The sequence below is a fragment of the Rhodnius prolixus genome, unplaced genomic scaffold, assembly GCF_049639745.1.
Source record: "Rhodnius prolixus isolate KJV_2025 unplaced genomic scaffold, Rpr scaffold_1, whole genome shotgun sequence".
Taxonomy (NCBI): Eukaryota; Metazoa; Arthropoda; class Insecta; order Hemiptera; family Reduviidae; genus Rhodnius; species Rhodnius prolixus.
In genome coordinates this window covers 41,902,764-41,920,254 of record NW_027411581.1, presented here as the reverse complement: position 1 = coordinate 41,920,254, position 17,491 = coordinate 41,902,764, and the positions used below count along the sequence as shown (strand labels likewise).

Genomic DNA, 17,491 nt, shown 5'->3' with positions numbered 1-17,491 from the left:
GGCGATGCAGGAAAAAGACGTTCTGACGACATCAGACACTGACTGCGCCTTGAATTAAAAAAAAAGCTGACCATTCTTTTTATTTGTCGAAGAAATAAAGTTAAATGAAATTTAAAGTTGAAGTCTCCACCATTTTTACTCTTTATTAGCTTTACAATACTTAGGTAATTGATATTTTGGAATACAGAATGGCTACCATTAAAAGTACTTAGTACTGTCCAGTATAAATGTTAAACATTAGTTAATCAAAGTTTATGAATATTTCCAGGTGTGTGATAGAGCTTGTAAAAATTTTACTCGTATCATAAAAATGCTTATTTAAGTGTGAACATCATTTGCATTTACAGATCATAAGCATGGTTAGCTCATGTTTCGAGTGGTCAGACGCTATTAATGTACAAGTGCACCAGCCCGCCTTCTTTAAGTTCTTTGTAAAAGAGGATATCTCTTATCTATAACAGGTATATATATCAGAATTATTATTATTATTTTCTTTTTTCTTTTTTTTTACTTGGAGAAAAATGTGGAAGGTTGCGATTAAATCTTTAGATACGTTCATAATCTCTTCCTTTCTGTTTTATTCTATATGGGTCTACACCTGGGGCTAGATGACCTGAAGTAGGTTTAGCTTACAGACTGCCGCTCCTTACTTCAAACGTGCTACCATAGTAGGTGGCCTTCAACATTTACCGTGAAAATGTTACTGTTTTAATATTTCTTTCCCATTTAAAAGGAAACAGTGGGCGCTAATTGCAATCGTGAACCTTAGAAAGGGCACTACTAACGTGCCGCCATTTCTGTATTCAAAATAATGGCAATAGCTCAAACATAATCCATGTTTCCTAGTTTCATAATCCTATATTTAATACACTTTTCTAAAAGGAATCACATCTCCGTGTTACAGGCAGAAAGAAATGGTGGAACTCCAACATACTAACAAACTCTCTCTAGAACTGATATTCTGCACTATCATTAGATCTATTGCGCCCCAACGGACTCACCCAGGTTTTCTTAGAGATGTCAGAGGTGGAATTTAGGGGTAACTAACTCTTGAAGCTGCCTTCCTTGAATATCTTGAAGGAGGCTCCTCTAAAAGGGTTCTAGGTACCGTATATTGCCCTACAACATCTGCTATCTTGACTCTTCGGGAAGTGTGAGGGCTTCAACCCACAAGCCCCTGATGTTCTAAGGAAAAACAAATTCTGCGAGAAGTTGTAGAATGGCAGGAGAGTCCTCTCCAGATATTGTAAAGTAAACCGTAAATTAAAAGATTAGAGTTATTCTAAGTAGAGTATATACCACTCTAGTCTCGGTAACCACCTAGGCTTTCTACGAAATATCATGAACCGGGAAGCCCACTGATTAATATAAACCATTAAGTGGCGCGAGACCTCAACAAGTTCGATTCCTCCAGGGTGGAAGAGAAAGAGGCCAGCTGGGTTTGGAAGGCCTCTCTTATGTTCTAACACCACTCCGACTGAAGGGTATAACCACTTTCTTGCAGGTTAAAATACCTTCCAACTCAGCGTTAACTAGGCAAGCTCGGTAATTCTCGGTGGCTCCGATTTTGATACAGCAATCCCTCTTCCATCCATGACGTCTTGGACTGGACTAGGAAAATGCTGGAAAGAAGAAGGAATGGAAATTTGAGAGATATCGCTCCCTAATTTATTTTCTCCAAAATCTTCCACAGATGATCTGAGTATGACTTTCCATGTTTCAACAAAATGAAGAATTGTGAGACCGAGGATTGCTCAATCCCAGCTATGAGACAACTCCACTTCGGAGTTGTTATTCGAGCAGCACCATGAAGAGATAGAAATCGGTCTTACAACCCCCGGCTAATGATCTTACTAAAACCATATTTATTTTGGAAAAATAGTAATATTGAGAATACGTATATGCCAATTATTCTCAATTAGTAAAACGTCAGCTAATTTGGAGAAAGCTATCTTTTAAAAAACAGTGCTTATTAAATAAAAACCTTTGAGTGCAAGTGAAGAAGAAATTATTAATTTATTTAAGGTAACGCTCAGCATCCAAAAAAGTTAAAGTTTACCAACCCTAACCGTATTGTTTTTGAAGTATAAAGTTTTGAACTTCAAGTGAATTATGAATTTTGAAAACTTAGTAGAAATATCTTTTCATATATTTTATTCTGTAAAACTGGGAGAAACTGAAGTTAATTAATTTATTGCAAAACTGATTCCATAATTAACTATTTAGTAAAAGCCGCGTTTTGCCAAATAAAAGCTTTTATTGAATACAATAAAAGCGGAACTTTTATGAAAAATTTTGTTTTTTAAATTTCAACACCTTTCAATGTTTGAGCGGCCAACCTGCTTCAGCCTTAAATTTGGGCTTATGAATTCATTCTTTTAGTTCATAAACTGGTCATAATATTTGAGGTTAGCTTTAATTACCTTAGAATGAGCAGATAGCAGTTTTTCCTGTCTGCAAAAGTAGATTTTTCCGGTTAAAGTCGAACATGGTGGTTAAACAATGTCTATCTTCTTTGACTCTAATAAGCTTTTCAATTTTCGATTCGGAGTTTTCACAAGAAATATCTGCTCTGAGGTTCTAAGAATACATTACGCTCATATTTATTTGTTAACGGGTTATATTTAAATATCCTAGAATTATAGAATCAAACTGCGGATGAAAACTAACCATTTACTAAATATTAAATGAAGAAAATTGATCAAATTAGAATAAAAGAAGAATGTATCGACTAAGAGAAATTAATAGCGAGGAAGTTGGACTGAATCTGCCTTCAAAAAGGACTTTTTTCCTTTTTTGTATCCTTATAAGGTGACACTTCTATGATTAACATCTTTGTGGCCCGTAGGGGGAAGTGGAGTAGCCACTTCTTCAGAGATTTAGGCGTCCCTGCGGGTTTCCCAGCCTAACAACACTTTACATTCTAATATTTACACTGAAGCCTCCTCCATTTACTTGTGACACTTAGGGACCGAAGAAGATGCTGCCTGCATGTAAGGCAGATTGAGGAGCAGCGCCTTTAACGGATATATAGATCATATGAACTACATGCACGCACAGACAACACTCACACAGTACACTACACTAACATTCACTCATTCTCACATACTAAAGTATACCCAGTACAGAATCTAGGGATTACCTTTCCTAGGAGTTAAGCATCGCCTCTTATTACCACTGTAACAAATATGCGTTTGGAAATAAATAAGTATGAGTAAAATCGGCGACCCGATTTTGCCACTTGGCGCGCAGGTCGTGGAGATTGAGGCCTACCTGGGAATTATGCTATCGACTTCCCTGGGTGAAGACGGTGGGGGATTTCTGATCCAAGGTGCTGCCCCTTTTAAGGGCTACCGTGCTTTCTACTTCTTCTTCATATCCTCGTAACCGTCTCCCTTCTTTTCCCCTAAGAAATCCTTTTCGTCAGTGGCCTTCCTCATCAGGTAGCTCATTAAATATTCATAAATATAAAGATCTTGATAAAGTTTTTGTCATTAAAAGTGCTAACACTTATTTCAACCAAGTACGTATGTCCAATAAAACTGCATCAAAGTTTGAATATATAAATATAATAAGTACCTGATATGAAGGTAAGTACATTAAGAAACAAAACTATAAAGTAAAGAAGAAATCGAAAGAAGAATTTTTAGAGGCTGAAAAAATGAACTTATTTAGGAGATTATAAAATTGATGTTGAACCTCACCGATATTTCAATATCTGCAAGGGTATAGTATCTTGGTACCCGCATATAAATAGTCACGAAGCCACTATCCTGGATGCCTTATCATCCCAAAACGTAATAAATGTTCAAAGATTAAATTTTAGGGAAAATTGACTCGATAAACTCTCCCCAGCTCTTATCCTCACTTTTAGTATTCCTAGTCTCACAGAAAGAGTAAACTTTGGTTTTAATTCATTACGAGTTCGTCCCTATATCCCGAATCCTAAGAGATGTATTAATTGTTGGAGGATAGGCAATTACTTTTCGCGATATGGCAGTATTCCACTCTGTAAAATCTGTTCCAAAATTTTAGTGCAGAATTAACCAGTAAAAAATAACTTCTAAGTGAGATCGTCTTACTAACCGAACGTATAGCGAAAATGGAAACTGCTTTTGGGGGGATAATGAAACAGCTAAATCAGGGAAACACCGCAATTCTATCGCGCGAAACGCCATTTATTAGAAGTTTCACCTAATTATTTGGGATTACCCCTTTCCCTTACACAACCTGCAACTTCCACAGTCCAAGCTTTAGGTAGAACCCAAAATCCGTCACGGGAAGTGATACCTATTTCCTATACATTCTGAAGTAGCAGAGTTTTCGGTTTAAAGTAATTTAAAGTTCATATTTTCTAGCCCCTTCATCTCTTATTTTCTACAGTTTTTGAGGCCGTAAAACTATTTCTTGATTGATGCATAATCGGCAACCAACAATATTCTTCCTTTTTCTGTTGCCTACAAAAATAAAACAAGAAGTAAATAAAGAAATAACTATAATAGTTTTCACTAGAAGTGATGTTAATGCAACTTATCGTTTTAATAGAAATAACATTTCGCCTTAGGGTATTGGAATTGAAGACAGGACGTTGTGATCATACTAATTTTAAGGAAGATCCTGGGATCGAATTCAGCTGCTGGTCCTTAGATTTTCTCTTCCTAGGAGCTTCTTACCACTCACTGGCCGGTGATTGACAGTGTATCGAGAGGATGCTGTCCGGAGGCTGGCAGTGAACTAAAAAAAAAAAAACTCCGGGCGCTAATAACCTCAGATGTTATACAAAAAAAAGGTACTATCAAGGCCAATCGCACTTTAGCTCTGAATTACGGATATGATGCCCATTGCTGTATAATAGTAATAGAGAGAAAAAGCTCAAATTCTTCGAATGAGAGAAGAGGAGCGTAAGAACGCAATTTGGATAAAGAAGAACAACATACGATACAAACATTTATCGGAGATAGTGTTTGCTGAAAATATTTGTGTCGTATCAAACCACTTATATAAGTCGATAAGAAGGACAAAGATGGGATATGAATAGGTAAAGTACCTCTAGGGTCATTTAAAGTTCAGCCTAAATGACCTCAATTCCCTTAGGTAGCCGGAGAATGGGGTAGTTTGACGGAAATTTCGTATTACTGCTTCGTATATGTCTGTACGTCTACTTTACACTGATAAGGCTCACTGTAAGCGCCCTTAGGGAGCGCTGAGAATCCACATTTCCGCCCACTCTATGCTTACTACTTTTCTGGAACTCATATTTCTAAGCTGCGAAGCACCATTTATTCATATTTGCTTCAAGATATCCAACCAGCTCTCAGTGTTCCAGTGAAATTTGTCACTTTTGTTAACATTGTCTCTATTTGTTTAGTACTTTGCAAAATGTTTTCTTTACCATGACATTTATACAGAATTGTGGGTTCACTTTGGTTCTTTTTTTGGTGGGCTAAATGTAGAAATTTAGAATAGAAAATTTTGATACACTTTATTATTATGTGTAACTCATTATTTATTTTTAAGTCAGGTTGCTTTCACTGGCTTTAGCAGTTATTTAAACCGCCAATCAAAATCTGACGTTAACATATAATGAAATATAGGAATCGAATTCATTTATTTCTTCAAAGTATAAAACTTAGTATTTACCGATTTATTTACTATGCAACGTAACTGTTAGTAGTGAATGCTACATCTTCTGTATGCAAGTCTAAAAACTCCTTTTATACCAAGGGACAAATCATCGCTTATCGCTTGAAATCCTGACAATACAACCATCCTTTCCAATACTGTATACAAACTGGCGAAGTCTTCTTACCGATTCTGTCTAGAAGCGATAGTACATCGTCGTCCAGTATTTCTAAACTAATATTAGGCTACAATACTGTAGCATACAAGCAGAAATTTGTAACAATAAATAAGTATTTAATAGTGAATGTTTTATTAACTTAAAAAAAAGATTACAATTATTAAAGTAAGTCATTTCCGTTATGAAAAGTACGGATTTCTTAAACATAACCGACTTAAAAATAATTTGCTGCCCCAATCATTTAAGTATACGTGAAAATATTTAATTAAGTACGGATTCGTACAATAATTTTTCTTTTCTTTTGTGTAGATTATTATCTCTTGCCTTGTTTCTATCTCCTTAACAAAAACTTACAGTTTTAAAAGTTAAGTATAAGGGTTGATTAAACGCCAAAAGGTACACAAATCAGCAGTTCCCAACATTTCATTAATACTTCATTGATATAATTTAAGTAATTTTACTGCATTAACTTTTCCTTCACATTTTTTAGAATTTATTAGATGTCACAGACCCTTATGCTGGCCAGTTCATTCATAATATTTTTTTATTATAATTATGATAAAATGAGTGATGAATTATTCTGAGTAGTCACATATACATGCATGTTAAAGTAGAAAAAAACAAAGTTAGAGTCGGCCACTTTTTAAATTTCAATCACGGAGGATTCAAAACAATATTTCAGTCTTAAATTCGTCTTACCGAAATATTCGTGAGCACAAATAACATACATTTAATAACAAGTAGATTATTCAACAATATTTACTCATTTCTCAATTGTAATTTAATTTAGTCCCCCTAATTTTACTTATGGTAAAATACTGGAATAATTAGATGTCCTAAAAATATGCATATCTTTATTTTCTTTATTTTATATTACATATATATAACATTGTGGGAAGAACACCTAGATTGAGAATGTAATTGAAGAAAACTATATTATTTGCGATAAAGCCAGATTATTTATTACTTATTATTACAAACGTTTGACTACAACATAAAATAACAATTACTTTAATCGAAGAATGAACTTAAACCAATGATTTTTATTTAAAAATAAAAATAAATGCATAAAATTATTGATGTAAAAAAAGTTTATGAATTTTTTAGCCTCTTATTTTTTTAATATTTTTTATAACGTTTTCTTTTTCACCTGTGATTAATAGTTTGATTATTATAGATAAATAGATATTACAGTCAATCTAAGTTAAATGGTGTGCTACTTGAGTAAATATTTTGTAGACGAAAATGGCCAGCATAAGGGTCTGTGACATCTAATAAATTCTAAAAAATGTGAAGGAAAAGTTAATGCAGTAAAATTACTTAAATTATATCAATGAAGTATTAATGAAATGTTGGGAACTGCTGATTTGTGTACCTTTTGGCGTTTAATCAACCCTTATACTTAACTTTTAAAACTGTAAGTTTTTGTTAAGGAGATTTTTGTACCTTTTGGATAGATTTTCCTTTTTGTCTATTTGCAAAGTTACGTCTGCTTTACAGATTTTTTAAAATTTGGAATAAGCTATTCTATCATTATAACCTGATAAGGTGTTAAATCGGAACCGTAACTACCACTGGAGAGATCTTTTTAAAGAATGATTATAGTTACGGTCCCCAAACCATCCTCAATAACCATTTTTTTGAGAAAGCGTTTTGAATAAAATAGGAAGGTATTTGTACGTAAATAGCAAAATTAAACTGCGATTTCAGTACTTCCTTTTAAGAGGAGCAAGAAAAATAAACTGCGATTACAGTACTTCTCCCTAAAAGGCAAAGATTTTGAATCGAACGACAATTCATTGATGTAAATCGGTTCACTCATTGATAATTTTAACGATTGCAGTACTTCCTCTTAGTAGGTGTAAGAGCATGATGGCACTTCACAGCCACATAGAGGAGCTTTAATCACTTCTTCGTGCTAAATTTTATCAAAATCGGACTAAGCTTTGTAGAAATATTGGTAATAATAGTTTTAGAAAGGGCCTTATTTGGGTGGGGCGAACTCCCCTCCTTATGAGGCATAGCGTCGAGACTTTTAAAGTACAAATCTGTACAAAATTTCGATTCGAATGACACTTCATTCATGAAAATCGGTTCACGTGTCGATAATTTGAAACGATTGCTATACTTCCCCTTAACAAGTGTAAGAGCAGATCGTCGCTTTATTGTTAGGTAGGGGAGCCAAGATTTACAGAGTAATTAGTACTAATAATTTTGGAGAGGGCCTTACATAAAGGGGGCAAACTCCTCTCCCATTCAATGTACAGGGCCGAGACCCCCAAAAGGCACATCTACATAAAATTCCGAATCGAATGACACCTCATTCATGAAAATCGGTTCACGCGTTTAGGCGCTACGTTGTTTACAAAAAAGGTAACAACAAGAACAACAAGAAGAAGAAGAAGAACAAGAACAAGAACATTTTTTGAAAAAGCCGTTTTTGCTCATTTTCGGCAACTTTTTTCTCGAAACCTATTAGATCTAGGTGGTTGCAAAAAAATTACAGTTATAAAGGAGGATTTGCCCTATATTATAAAGAAAATTTGGGAATTTTATCTTTTATAGAAAAATAGAAAAAAATTGTCAAAGTTGGGTGTTTTTCAACGTTACACTTTTTCGTGCAGTTTTTGATGGTCAACCCTTATACAACTGTCCTACCGGACAGTTTTAATAAAATAGGAAGGTATTTGTACCTAAAAAGCAAATTTAAACTGCGATTTCAGACCTTCCTTTTAAGAGGAGTAAGAAAAATAAACGGGCGATTACAGTACTTCTCCCTAAAAGGCAAAGAGGCAAAGATTTTAAATCGAACGACAATTCATTAATGTAAATAGGTTCACCCATTGATAATTTTAACGATTTCAGTACTTCCTCTTAGTAGGTGTAAGAGCATGATGGCACTTCACAGCCATGTAGAGGAGCTTTAATCACTTCTTCGTGCTAAATTTTATCAAAATCGGACAAAGCGTTATAGAAATATTGGTAATAATAGTTTTAGAAACGGCCATACTTGGGTGGGGCAAACTCCCCTCCATATGAGGCGAAGCGACGAGACTTTTAAAGTGCAAATCTGTACAAAATTTCGATTCGAATGACACTTCATTCATGAAAATCAGTTCACTTGTCGATAATTTGAAACGATTGCTATACTTCCCCTTAACTAGTGTAAGAGCAGATCGCCGCTTTAATGTTACGTAGGGGAGCCCTAACTCTATCATCCTACCAAATTTTATCAAAATCGGGCTAAGATTTACAGAGTAATTAGTAATAATAATTTTGAAGGGGGCCTTACATAAAGGGGGCTAACTCCTCTCTAATTCGGTTTACAGCGTCGAGACCCCCAAAAGGCACATCTACATAAAATTCCGAATCGAATGTCACCTCATTCATGAAAATCGGTTCTCGCGTTTAGGCGCTACGTAGTTTACAAAAAAGGTAACAACAACAACAAGAAGAAGAAGAAGAAGAAGAAGAAGAAGAAGAAGAAGAAGAAGAACAACAACAACAACAATTTCTGAAAATGCCGTTTTTGCTCATTTTCGGCAACTTTTTTCTCGAAATCAATTAGGTCTGGGGGGTTGCAAAAAAATTACAGTTATAAAGGAGGGTTTGCCCTATATTTTAAAGAAAATTTGGGAATTTTATCTTTTATAGAAAAAGAGAAAAAAATTGTCAAAGTTGGGTGTTTTTTAACGTTACGCTTTTTCGTGCACTTTTTGACGATCAATCCTTATACAACTGTCCTACCGGACAGTTTTAATAAGACAATTAGTGTACATCCATCACTCTTGCAATTATTATGGAAACAAGATAGTGTTTAATCTACACAAAATTACCGGAAACATTATCAACATTACCGTTGAAAATTTTGAAATACATTAATTTAATTTAATTTCTGAGTATGTTGATGAACAGTAATATTTCAGTTTTATTATTTTGTTGATGGAATTAATTTTACTTTTTAGAAGCCCTATTCTGTAATGAGTGTATATACAACCAAACTTTTGTAGTCTAGTCTGATGTAAAGAAAAGTAAAGTTAATTAATGCCTATCTTTTCAGGCGGGGCTTTACGTCCAACTACCGATTAGGTGTCGCGGACGGAGGCGGATAGCAAACATACTTCAATGCAAATTTCTTATATTAACCATTAAATAAAATCCAAGGCCTAAGACCGGGAATCGAACCCAGTACCACAATACATATTATCTTTACAGGTCTCGCCTCTAACCGCTCGGCTACCGTAGCACCGAGTCTGATTTATTTATTTTGTAAAGTTAATTTCGGCTTCTGTTTTCATTTGGAATAACGATTTTATTATTATTACTACTAACTTCAATATAAACTTTCTCTAGTTATCTGCAGGAGTAGTTTGTGGTTATAAAGTAAGATAAAAAGGATCAACATTTGGGTAGCTATTTTTAATTTTAACAAACCAATTTTTTAAATATTATTTACAAAATAAAATAGAAAATATAAGCAGGGTAGGATAAGTTTTTTAACAAATATTGAAGACTAGTATAGCATTAGAAAGCAAAACAAAATTTTTCCCCTCCTTAGAACACGTGACAGGACAAGCAATGCTATTGTGGGCGTCCCTTTTGTCAACCGATCCCAGGTAGAAGTATTGTCAATGAGATTTTGCGTACGTAGAGAACAAAGAATGTAAGGATGTCCTATAGGGTCGTTCCCACACTGTTGTACTACACCATTGTTCTCTCTAGGTATATACTGGAGACCTAAAACCCAGAAAGGGCCGGATAGTAAACCTTTTTACTTAGAGAAAACAAGATATCAATTCTTGCGGTCATTGTACTCTACATACTATTGGCTTTCTTCGATTTTGTTTTTAAGTATCTTTGGTTACTGCCCTTGACTATCGTAAAAGTTAAAAAACAGGATATTTATTTAAATTCCTATAAAAATAAAGTAAAAAAATATTGAGAGCATTCCAAAATTATTTTCACCACATTTTTATAAATTACACAGGAAGCCTACATAATATTCGTAAACCTGCTTTGAAGCTTATTATTTAAGGAGTAGTAGACGTATTGAGTTGTATTTTAAGCAATTTGTTAATGTTTACAAAAAAACTAGGCCAAACTTGTACATTCGGTGGTAACATTTGTTTTATTGTACAAAACACTATTTGCATGATGGTGGAACAGTACCATCAGTACAGTGTTTATGTATCCATAACTCGCTATACATTCACAAATCCTAGAACTTTACTTCCTTTTAGCCTAATACACTTTCTTAACCTGCCAGAGTCAACGTGCACTGCTAATATACAGCCAATAAAGTGGAATATCCAAATACCCTAGACAGGAAACCATATTACTCCAGAGAAATAGTACATCAGGAATAATCAAAGAGATGCTGGTAGAAGTTTAGGTATATCATTTCTATTTTGATTGACGGGCGGGGTTTTGCTCGATTTGGATGGCGGCGGGCTGGAAAATTTATAACAGAATACAAAAAAAATGCTGCTTTAAATCTAAATATGTGGAAAATGATTTTCAGTTTATTTAGAATCAGGCTTTAATACTCTTAATTATATCACGAAACAGAGAAACCGTCTGAATATTTCGATTGTTCTTTACGAAAAATGATCCAGATAAAGAATATTTACGAGTAGTTTCGTAGCTTTAGCCTCAAACACATCATTAGTAATTCATTAAATTTTTCATTTTTCTCCAATTAATCATCTTCCCGCATTATTAGGAGCAATGGAAATGCAGAAGTAAACAATCCTAATTTTGCTAAACACAAATTATTAACAGATAAGCTTAAGTACACATTTTTTTTTAAACATCCTCTCAAAAATCAGGATTACTTTGCAGATGCACTAGATTAGTTAGTGCAGAACCTGAGGGTAGTAAGATAATTATACTACCAATATAAACAAAATGGGCGGTAGGTATAAAAAAGTAAATTACCCAAAATTACCTTGTTTTGGTTAAAATTAGCGCAATTTTCAAACTAATTCACCCTTTATCTTTTATATTGTCCCAGACCAATACTTTATTGGGAATGTAAGTTAAAAATTGTACACCAAAGCTTCAGGCCAGCATCCTTCATCTTCAACTCTTCAGGAAAAATTCCACACTTATTAAAACTGATTACTGTAATATCTGTAACTGTGTTTATCATTGGCAAAACGCTTCGTATTTTACTAGAAATTCTGGAACATTATTTTTTACATAATTGGACTTCACTCTGTAGGAATACGAAGAGTCGGGAACTGCAGCTCCTTTTCAGGAATACTTAGGCCTCTTTGTTGGATTTGTCGTCTTATTGAAATTATTGGTGCGGATTTTGCGCGTTGATAGACTCATTGATATCTTTCAACAATATTTCCTCTTCCACTTCCGAGCATAGGTTACAAACAATTTAGAGGGTTATTTGAATAACCTTGCAAGTTTATTTTTTCTTGAAATATTAAATGCACCCCGTGTTTTCTTCATTCTCAACTCTTTAAAGCAGTGATCTCTTCACCAGATGATGCCTTTTCTTCTAGCACAAACTACGTATAACCCAAATAATTTTTAAATACGTAGCATAAATGATCAATTTCAAAATGAATATCCAGCAGAGAACAGAAAACCCATGCTATGAAAACTTGCGTACATTTAGTGACTGCAGTTGCCTCTACTTGTACGGCATTAACGTTCTCCATTTTCTCCTCTATGAGAAAATTTACTTTTGTATTTTCACTCGTTAGTCTAGCTTTTAACCAATTCGGAAATTTTGTTAGAGAGCTTTTCCTGAAAAAAAGAAAGTGGTACACTAGAAATCCAATTTTTTATAAACATTCGTCTTCATCACTTGAACACTTCAATTGTTAACAATTATTTTTGAAAAAATATTTTTGATGAACGAAACTTCTAATAAGGATTTTTAAGAACTCTGAAATCTTTTTACATTTCAAAAAAAAATAAAATAAAAAATAAATAGTGTACGTGTCATAAAGCCGTTAATTTATTTAAAGATTAATAACAATTATAAATTATAATAGATATCTACGATGCGTGCGTAGTAATTTACATAGGACTATAATCTATTATTGATGATAATTAGACAAGTCCCAGACGATAAAGAAATACCACAAGCGTACCTCTTATGTTTCAATAATAATCACTCATACGTGTAATTTGAGCAAGTATGCTATGTTATTGTAAAAGGAGTACGATCATCAATTCAGCCGTTATATAACCGGATCTTCTTCACTCATTCATATTCATCTAAGCACTACCCACTCAACAGCATCTTTTTGACTTTTACTATAATTATTTAATATGTAAATAAACATTTATTTCATACATTATTATTTCAAAGGTCTCTTGTCTGGGATGCCACAGAATTTTTAGATTGTAAAAGAGAGTGATTAGTTCTTTGGTGTACATGTTTGATCGTAAAATATGGGCGCTTATAGAATATGGATACAATGTACAGATGTAAGTGACAAGACTTGGTATCTATTAGACATGCCTGTAGAATCTAAATATCTACAATTTTTTTTAGAGGCTACTGAGAGAGTTTGCGGGTGTCAGCATAAGTGTGGAGAAGTTTTGTTGAGCTGGGATTTAGAAGTTCTGAAGAAATAGCTGGAACAATTTCTTTGCTGAGACAGTCAGAAGTACAGAAAACCTTTATGGGGGCCTTCAGATTCAGTTGTTTGCGACGTATTTAAGATCTTCCCAAGTATATGAGCTTCTGAGCACATCACGATAATTGCTACTCAAAAGTAGTTGATTAATTTGTTATGAATGTTTAATTTAAAAGTAACTTTTTCGAAAAACGCTGAAAAGTACAAAACAAAAAAAATTAATCAAGAAAGCGACCTGATTTCAGCAGTTGTTTTCGTATTTGGAGTTTTGATAGCTAATTGTATCCTTATTAAAATGTATTTAGTGGTAAGTCCATAAATTACACGGGAATGGCACTTTTGAAAAAAACTCAGCGACCCCCATTGCTCAGAGTGGTCTTTATCGATTTTTGCCAGAAAAGATTTATAAAAAAGTTGCAGGGCTACCTTGCCATTTTTACACTGTAAATCAAAGAAGTCATTAAATTCAATGAATTCTCAAATAACTGGAAAATTGAGTGCTTAAAGTAGCAATTTTGCTGCGTTGATCTTGTCCAAACTAAATATAAAATTTGAAGTTTCTGCGATTTTTTTCTCGCTTTTGGGTTATGCTGAGCACATTATTCAGAGACAGATGGACTGACGGACAACATAGACAAGACAGACAGATTTGTAAAAACTAATTTTTTTGTGGCCCAGGAGGATTCAAAACAATTACAGTGAAAAGTTGATTAAGAAAATTTGACATATTCGCACCACTGTCTTGAAAAGTAAACAAACTCCTAAGTAATTTGAACACTTATAGGACATTTACTAACCACATTCTCACATTCTAATTTACATTTTGTTTTTGTTTTTTTAATTCCGAACATTTGAGTCTTATTAAATTAACTCAAAAACAAAAAAACGCACATTGCACTAAAATGTAAACTTACAGGAAGCCTTACTCCTTCTCAGAAACTACCCTAAATCCAAGTTGGCGTAAAAACACAAAATCAATCCCAGAAGCTATTTTCGTGGAAAACTAAAAAAAAAAAAGAAAAAGTAAACCACTCTTATTGTATTAAGAAGAGGTTGTATTTGAGGAATTTTAGCAAAACATTTAAGCCTTCTTATTGGTACATACCTAAGAGATAAGATCCGTACATCACACACAAATGACACTTTAGAAGAAATCTACCCATCTCCTTTCTCAGAGCTGCTCTTATTTGGGAAAAAATATACCAATAAAAGTTGTTGCTTGATGTGTTCGTAAATACTATGCAACATTTCAGCAAAGTACCTCAAAACGGATATTTACAAGGAAACTTCAAAATAGGAAATCTGCCCGTCTAAAATACTGTCTCTTATTAAATAGAGCAGCGGTTCCCAATTTTTTTTCATTAGTGTACCCCTTTACCTGATTGTTTCCTTAGTGTGTACCCCTAACATATATATATATGTATATATATAAATATATAAATAAAATAAATAAATAATCGTATTCCTTTTTTTTTTTTTTTTTTTTTTTTATTTTGCCTATGCCTGTGGCCATTAGCCAAATCGTATTCTTGATTTTACGTATTGTAACTTTAAATTAACAGCAAAACAAATCTGAATATAATGTGTCTTGTAAAGAACATATACATATGATATGTTCCTATTAAAAAAATCATCTATGAATAGGTGAACATTTCAAACCAATAACTATTGCGGGGGTCGTAAATTGAAACAGCAAAGCGTTAATAAAGGAGAAGTAAATTATAGGCGGGCCATGTGTAATATTAGTCAAAACTAAAGCAACATTTTTTCTAATTTTTATATCTTCCGCCACAATAACTTTTTTTTTGCGTACCCCTAAACAATCTTTCGCGTCGTACCCCAGGTGGGGAACCGCTGAAATAGAGTAAAGAAACTGAGAGCAGGTAGAGATAGGAATCACCCACTAAGAGGTAACCAACCTTTTTATGAGTACTGTTCTTGAAGCCGATATTGCGCACCGACGAAACGTTAAATTAAAAAAAAAGCTAAATCCGGTTAATTTAAAGAAAACATTAAGTAAATAGCCAAGTTTTATCCTTAAGTTTTGAATTTACGGTGTCGGTAGTAATGTTAGCTTCAAAGTGATAACACGCAAAGCTAAAATGCTAGGTTGTAAATAAATCAAGTCATGCAATGTATTCCTTTGCATGAGCTCTAACTAAATTGATATAAACAAAGAATAAAATTTTTTGCCTAAATTAGACATAAAAAGTAAATGTCAATAAAAATGCTACCCATTCTTCAGTTTATTTTATTCCCTACTAAAATTGTTTATTTCTTCCACTCTACTTAAATAATAATAATAAAATCCATTAATTAAGTTGGAAAATTTATTATTATAAGTATCTATTCCATGTTGTTAGCCGCGTTTTATGTACATAAAATATTTTTTCATGTTAGAGGTGTAATAATGCATTGTGGGTAACCACAATCCGATTGTGACTCTAGGCACAAAACCAAACATTTAAAGTAGGTATATTAAAAGTGAGTGTAATTCTACTTAATGACATCAATTATACTCATTATTTCGGTCTGCTCTAGTTTTTCTGGGCTTTTGTTATTAAAAAAAAAGATAGACTCAGGTGTTGAAAATTGTGTGCTTTGTAGTATTAATATAATTGAGGCAGAATCCCACATCTTATCACTCTTCAACATATGGTAGTTCTTTTGCTCTTGAATTGCTGTTAGTAGTTCATTAGAAGAGTCACGCGGGGATGCCGGGTTCGAATCCAGCTGCTGACCTTTAGATTTTCTCTTAGCTTCTTAAGCTCACGATAAGGAAATATTAAGTGTTGAATGTTATAAGGGAGCACTGAAAACGGGTGCGGTCTTATTCGCCTTACAAAAAACTTTTTACTTTTTAATGGAGGTATTATGAAAATGAATACATTCTCGAGTTTGTACTCCAAAAATAACTAAAAAACATCAGAACATTGTTGCCTTAATTAAAATAATAATAATAATAATAAAATCTGGTGTAAAAGTCCCACGAATTTTACTTAATACTATTCTCAAAGAAATAACTTACAAATTTTCTTAAAATTCGAGATTTTAAATTATAAAATTATCCATTACTCAACTTGGAATTACTGCAACTCATTTATTGCTCCTCAATGGTACATGACCGGAATGGAATTTCGGAAGGAGACATCGCCATGTCCTATAACAATCAGTTCTTCCTGCATAAATGATTTAAACAAAATTGTCGATTAACACGTGAGCAATTAGTAAAATTCCATTCTATCTCCTTGTAAAGTTTGCCCTTCTTTTGCTTGCCAGAAATTCCTAAGGTATATCTACAACCCAGACATATTTGTGCGTGTCAAAATCTCGTTCTGAGAAGCAATATTTAATTTACAAAGCGACCAACTCCTTTTTAACCTTAACATCAAGTTTTTTTTTTTTTGCATAAATATTTCTCCAATCTCTTCAAACAATATCGATCTATTATCAGACTCCTTACGTAATACGTCTTATTTTCCTTTATAATTTGGGAACGTGTAACTTATTATCATTTGAATTTTTATTTATTAATTAAAGTTAATTTGAAGCTTGATGTGTTTTCATAATGATTATAATTAATTTAATAATTTACTATTTTAGAAAAGGGATGAGCTGAGATCCCGTGTTCAATTCCAAGGCTGTTGGCCTTCAAAGGTGCCTCCTCAGACTCAGAGACCAGTTGATAACCTCCTGGTTAACCTGGCTTCCGTGCCAGAGGAGGCACCTTTGAAGGCACAGTACTTGATTCACAAGTTGAGTTAAGTGCATTATTAGATAAGTTAAGGAATATGTTTGATCCTGTACATGAAATATATGGATCACTTAAATACGTGCTAGGAGGTTTCCAATTTTTTTGGTAATTAAACGCAACTCTCCCAAAATTACCAAATAATTATTAAACCTTCTTGTTTGTAACAGATGTAAAATTAATTTTTAGCCATTTTGTGCATGCTTGAGAACATCTAAAGCTCTTAACATTTGTTTTTTCTTATAAAAATCACTCGGAAAACGACTTATTTCCCGATATTAGGAAAAATAGTAGCTTTACTGCCTTGGAATTATTTTTAGTAGAAAGGGGATG

The 17,491-nt window shown here is 33.5% G+C and overlaps 1 protein-coding gene across 3 annotated transcripts in view; it reads left to right on the top strand.

Moving 5' to 3' along the window:
- LOC141459970 (toll-like receptor 7) overlaps nt 1–17,491 on the top strand; it is a 405,450-nt gene that overhangs the window by 311,303 nt on the left and 76,656 nt on the right. The window contains exon 2 of one of the 3 annotated variants that reach the window (XR_012461676.1): nt 348–461. The exons of the other annotated variants lie outside the window; for them this stretch is intronic. The gene's annotated coding sequence lies outside the window, so the exon portion shown is untranslated. The remainder of the gene's footprint in view (nt 1–347; nt 462–17,491) is intronic. 3 annotated transcript variants of the gene reach the window in all.